The 6,000-nt window shown below is 41.2% G+C and overlaps 1 long non-coding RNA gene across 1 annotated transcript in view; it reads left to right on the plus strand.

Moving 5' to 3' along the window:
- The window catches only part of LOC309352879, a 33,164-nt gene extending 30,882 nt beyond the window's left edge, over positions 1 to 2,282 (plus strand). The window contains exon 6 of the long non-coding RNA XR_014161435.1: positions 1,763 to 2,282. This is a non-coding gene — a long non-coding RNA (uncharacterized lncRNA). The remainder of the gene's footprint in view (positions 1 to 1,762) is intronic.
- The last annotated feature ends 3,718 nt before the right edge of the window (positions 2,283 to 6,000 follow it).

The raw sequence follows: 6,000 nt of genomic DNA on the forward strand, positions 1-6,000 counted from the left end.
ATGATACGGACATCAATATCATTAACTTACCAAACCCCCCTCAAAAAATGCCAACTAACCACCTTAAACAATACCACAGCCTAAGAGTGTGTTCAGCAGCTTTTGTAGCTGGAGTCAGTCAGGGCCTTGCCCTCCCAGGCCAGAGAAAAGGCCTGTAAGGCAGGGAACAGGTCTTCCACAACTCACAGCCAAGATAGGGTAAAACTATGTGTGATGTTGCATGGATTTAATGTACAGCATCAAAAAGACATGATACAAAAAGAAAAAGAAACGATGGAAGAGAAAAATAAGCAAATTCAGGTACTAACTCCTTTACTGTATATGGGGAGGTTCAGATGAAATAATGTTTGTGGTGGTGGTGAGGTTGCAAGTGAGGTTGAGTAAATAGCCTGTGGTTCCTTAGTGCAGTGCCTTTTGGGCCTGGGTTGCCTGACCCTATAACTCTAGGGATGCTTGAGGAATTTGATTTCCTTAAATTCCAAGGTGAACCGATCTGGTATGTATCTCCTGGGCTAATGTGTACATCAGAATCAAATTATCTTCAGTTCTATTAATTTTCTGATGCAGTTGGTTCAAAAAAAGTCTCTCTCTATATCATAAAAAGTCAGAATGCAGCCCACACCAGAGGATTTGTAGTGTCTCATCACAATTCTGGATTTGCATGACTGCAGAATGGGGTAGGAGAGCAAAAGTGAAGGCAAGGTTGCACAACAGCAGTAGCCATGGTATGGGAGTGAGTGAGGGAAAGTGGTGGTTTAAAACAATGGCAGAAGTTTGAGTAAAGCTGGGAGTGAGGGAACCAAGAGGAAAATTGTGGTTTTTAACAGAGACCAAAGGTTGGAATAATGTACTTTAATTATATCTCTTCTTTAAATTTAAATTGCACATACATGCAGGAATGCAATGCAACACACTTATGAATAAACTTAAGAACATTAGAAAAGCCATAAGAATTTCACCAACACTTGTGAAATTGGCAAGGACCAGAAATAGATGGATCTCTCCATCTGTAGAGGACACCATCTATCCCTCCCAAAGCTATTTGGTGGAAGCATGGAATAAAAATATAATAATGACTTTGCAACTTCTCTCAGACGATTGCAGAAATTTTACTCCCTTATTAGCCAATATGTCACAAATTATTGTATAAAGTTTTGAGCTCTCCAGAACTCTCTCTGGTTTCTGCTGCTTTTAAGTACAGTGGTACCTCGGGTTACAGACGCTTCAGGTTACAGACTCCGCTAACCCAGAAATAGTACCTCGGGTTAAGAACTTTGCTTCAGGATGAGAACAGAAATCGTGTAGCAGCAGCGGGAGGTCCCATTAGCTAAAGTGGTACCTCAGGTTAAGAACAGTTTCAGGTTAAGAACGGACCTCCAGAATGAATTAAGTTCTTAACCTGAGGTATAGAATGTCTGTCTGCCTTGATTTTCAGTTTGCTTTGAGATAATAGCAGTTTGCCACAGGGTGGCAGTATAAACCAACTTGTTGGGAAATGTGGCAGGGATATGGAGGGCGGGGGGAGCGGGTAGTCGCAGCTGATGGTTTTGAAGCTGAAGGATATTGTGGGATATGTGGGGGTGGAGCAGGGGGAATGAAACCCTGGCAGAGATTGAATAGTTTCTCCCCACTCCCACCCCCTGACCTCTTTATAGGAGCTACAGTGGTTCAGTGTCATAGCCCTTTTTCTACCCAAGTCCTGGTTTTACATCCTGGATTTCGTCCATAAATTAATGCATAATGGGTGGTCTCTTTCTACTAGGCTCCTTCATTCATGCAAGTCATGAAATAACTATGCAGTTTGGCAGAGACAGGATTAGAAGAGACTAAGAGGCCACGAAGTTGAAGATAAATGAGAACTGGCACAGAAAGGTGAAGGAAACCGTGCACCTGTTCTGACCAAGCCGGAGAGACTGACGCTCATCATCACTAACTCAGTTCAAGGAACTTGGGAAACATTTTAACATCTTGTCTCATTGTTCTTCCGGGCCAAGTTCAGCCCTTTTAAAAAATGTATAAATTATACAAGGCAGTGCAAGTTATTTGTCAAGGAAGAAAGTGCTGTAAAATTAGGACGTTGTTCCAGAACTCAATGCTATGTATCTTCAAATACAACTTTAGGTTGCTTCCTTTTTAAAAGTCATTTAGAAAATGTCTGTTTTAATTCCTTCTGCGCATCAGCAGCCCCAGATTATTCTGCCAGCAACCAGAAATTTTTGTACAAGTGAGCAATGGCTTGATCATACAGTATCATCCTGTATATACAGCAATAAATAAGTAATAATTTTACTTGCAGTTATTTACAATAAATCACTAATGGTTTTAGTGGTGGTTTTATATTTACATGTTACATTACTATAGTTAACTTCCTCCAGTAGGGTATAACTTTTTCTCATTTCTGCAAAAAGCTCAAAGTGGTGTACATTGTTCTCCTTTCTTGCAGTTATACTCATATCAACCTCGTGTAAGTTAGGTTGTATTATTTGGCTGTTGTTTGGGTGGTTTGCTTGGCCTTGGCTTAATGCAAAGATAGTCTATTAACCATTTTAAAATTATTTATTTTAAATATTTTGAAAAATACAAAATAGTTAATTGCCTATTGGACAGTTTTCAGTGATTTGCTAAATAATATGAACAATATTTTCATAGCACAGAATTCCATACGCTAAGATTTCATATGAACAGGTGACCCCTTAACTTTACATTAATGCAAAGCCCCTGCTAAACCAACACACTCTCAAGTATGCCTTGGGGCCCCTTTTCAAGTTTCAGGATACTGTTTTATTGGAATTACAGACAAACACACACAGATCCCAGAAGATATTATAGGTTTTGTCAGATACTGAGTAGGATCTGTGAATAAGTGCTTCAGAGATTTGATGATAATTGTATTTGATGATAATTTGATGATGATTCTATTAGGTTTTTTTAAAAAAAATTCTTGTATTGCTTTAAAAAAATCCCTTGGTTCTGGCTTATATTTACTATATTTTATATACGTAGTGTTTTCAGTACAGTATTTACAATTGCAAATGTGATTCTTTGTCTGTTTTTGAGCCTGTTTGGACGTTTGCAAAGGCCTTTGGCCACAAGCAATAAAAGTTTGACCTGATTTGAGTAATATGCAAAAACAGGTTGCCGGGAGGCTAAATACGTTGCAGCCATTCTGCAAACAGCACAAGATAATACATAGTTCCAAAACGGCAGGTAATTAACACACACACCATTGTTTGCACTCCTGAACTGAGGATGTGCCAGGACTGAAGGCTACCTGCAAGTGACAACTTCCATTCTTCTTGATTAGAGAGAAATGACAGTCTTCTGGAGGGTGTGTTTGCAGTTACTCAGTGGTGACGGAAAGTAACTCTGTCCAGGCTCAGCTTACACCTTGTGACCTCTGCCTTCCTCCTTCTCTTTACTCTGTTCTGACACTCTGAACATTTCCCACCCCTGTACACTGAAGGGAAATGCAAAGGGGAGCAGGGGCTCTATACTGAACAACACAGATCACACAGCAAGTAAGAAAGCGGATGCTAATAAGTGTTTGGCATGTGCATGTTGAATTTCCCTGTTGCGGTGGGATGTTATATGGCAGAAGAGGAGTAAAATGGAATCTCTCAGCATTTGCAGCTACACTGGAGCACAAGCCTCATTCTTGATTTCCCCCTCTCTCAAGTACAGTCCTTCACACTGGGGAACAGAAGCACTTTGCTGGGCCCATAATTGATTTTTCCACATGAATGAGCTCTCTCCTTTATCCTTCCCGCATGCTGTTACACAGACACAAACTCTTGTTCTGAATAGGGTGCTCATTATGTACCCCTGCTCCCACATAAAAGCCCTATTGAAACACAGCAGAATTGCTTGAGCCCTTTATTCCAGGAAGGAGGCACTGTTTAGGAGTTTAACTGTTTAACAGGTACAGTGATTGTATCTAAAAAGCGTCTGCCACTCATCCTCATACTGACAACCACCCACTTTTTAAAGTTGGGCCAAACGCTAACAGCAACCCAGTTTTCAGAATACTATGTAGTTGGTTTGTAGGTAGAATATGCTACTTCTCAACCCGGCCACTGCAAACAAAATTCAGCATAATAACTTGAGTCCAGCAAGGGAGGACTAGACATGTATCAGGCTTTCTGTGTACACAGCAGAGATGTGATGCAAAGGCACAAGGAGCCAAGGATGCAAGCCAAACGCTCATTATTGGGTGCACTGCACCTTGCTTCTTGACTGTTGGTTATATGCAATCCTTATATTGCAAATCCTGCGGGGGGAAGTTATAGCTCAAGGGGTAGGACAGAATGTCACAGATTCAATCTCCAGCATCTCACCTGCTTGGAATTATGGAGAGTTACTGCCAGCCATTGCAGACAAGACTGAACTAGATGGACCAATTGATCCAGCTCAGTCTAAGGCAACTTCTTTTGTTACTATGTCCATATGTTTTTTGTTGCTCCTTTGTATCAGCTCATTATGTTTCCCTCTGGCTGTGTGTTAAGATCCTCCTCACTTCTCTTTGTTGTCGTTTAGTCGTTTAGTCGTGTCCAACTCTTCGTGACCCCATGGACCAGAGCACGCCAGGCACTCTTGTCTTCTACTGCCTCCCACAGTTTGGTCAAACTCGTGTTGGTAGCTCAAACTCATGTTGACCTGTTGTCTTTGTCCATGGAGTTTTCTTGGCAGGGATACTGGAGTGGCTTGCCGGTTCCTGCTCCAGGTGCATCACATTTAGTCAAAACTCTCCACTACGACCTGTCCGTCTTGGATGGCCCTGCACAGCATAGCACATAGCTTCTCTGAGTTATTAAAGCCCCTTTGCCACAACAGTGATCCATGAAGGAGCCTCACTTCTCTACTATACCACAAATGCCAGGTATGCAACAATATGTATGTATAACAAAAACATTTCTTTACAACCAGGCCTTTGGCTGATTAACATCCTATGGCCTTTTAAGTGTGCTTGTGGGAGGAGGTTATTGGTGGTGATGGTGGTTGTGTATTTTGTGTTCTCATTTTATACTTTTATGTTGTCAACTGCCTGTGATCTTCAGATGAAGGACGGTATACAAATTTAATTAACAGCAGCAACAACAACACACTTGACTGACAGTACACATAGAATCAGTGACGGATTCAGTTTGCTGTGTTTCATCTTCCAGTTCTTTCCTCTGTTCCTTTAAGTGAACTGCAATGGCACAGCAGGATATGGTTGTTTCAGTGAACTAGTGAGAGCTAGCATTTCTGTTTAGAGAAGAGGTGGGGCCTGTTAATAGTCTTCTTAATTGAGATGGAATAAATGCTTTCTGGAGGGAAAAATGGCTGTTTCATCACCTGTCTTTCATATATATATACATAGGAGGAAGCATGCTCCTAAACCAGAGAACAGCCTAGCAGGGTGGGAGTGTCTCATAACATGCTCAGTGGTTATTCATGTTAACTGTTTTTGTGAATTAGCCCACAGCATTAACTATGTCATCCACACCCCAGGAATCAGCCAAAGCATGACCCAGCCTGCATGCTTTACACCAGACCCCTACAAATTCCCTCCTAATGACAATAGACATGCTACCACATCCACAAGTAATAGACTGGAGGTATACTTGCACTGCTGGGGCTCTGCTTAGTTGCATGTATGCACTCTGGGAAAGGAGGGACATTTTTTTTTTAAGTTCATGCTGCATCTAGCAAAAGGGAATGACTGAAGATTAGTGGTAGAGCATATGCATTGAATGCAGAATCTCTCAGCTTTGGAATCCCTGGCACTTAAGGAGGAAAAAGGAAACAGGTAGAAGGTATTAAGAAAAAGCTTCTTCCTGAGACTCCACAGAGTCACTGCTAGTCACCATCCTAAGCTAAATGGACAGATAGTCTGCCCTAGTATATGGCACACAATGGATTTTTAAAGTTACTTAAAGTTCAGTAGGTGAGGTAAGCTCATGCTCATGTATTTATTTATTTATTTGCTTTCTTATTAATATCCCACACTTTGACACATAG

Source organism: Podarcis erhardii (genome assembly GCF_964252035.2).
Source record: "Podarcis erhardii genome assembly, chromosome: 11".
Classification (NCBI taxonomy): domain Eukaryota; kingdom Metazoa; phylum Chordata; class Lepidosauria; order Squamata; family Lacertidae; genus Podarcis; species Podarcis erhardii.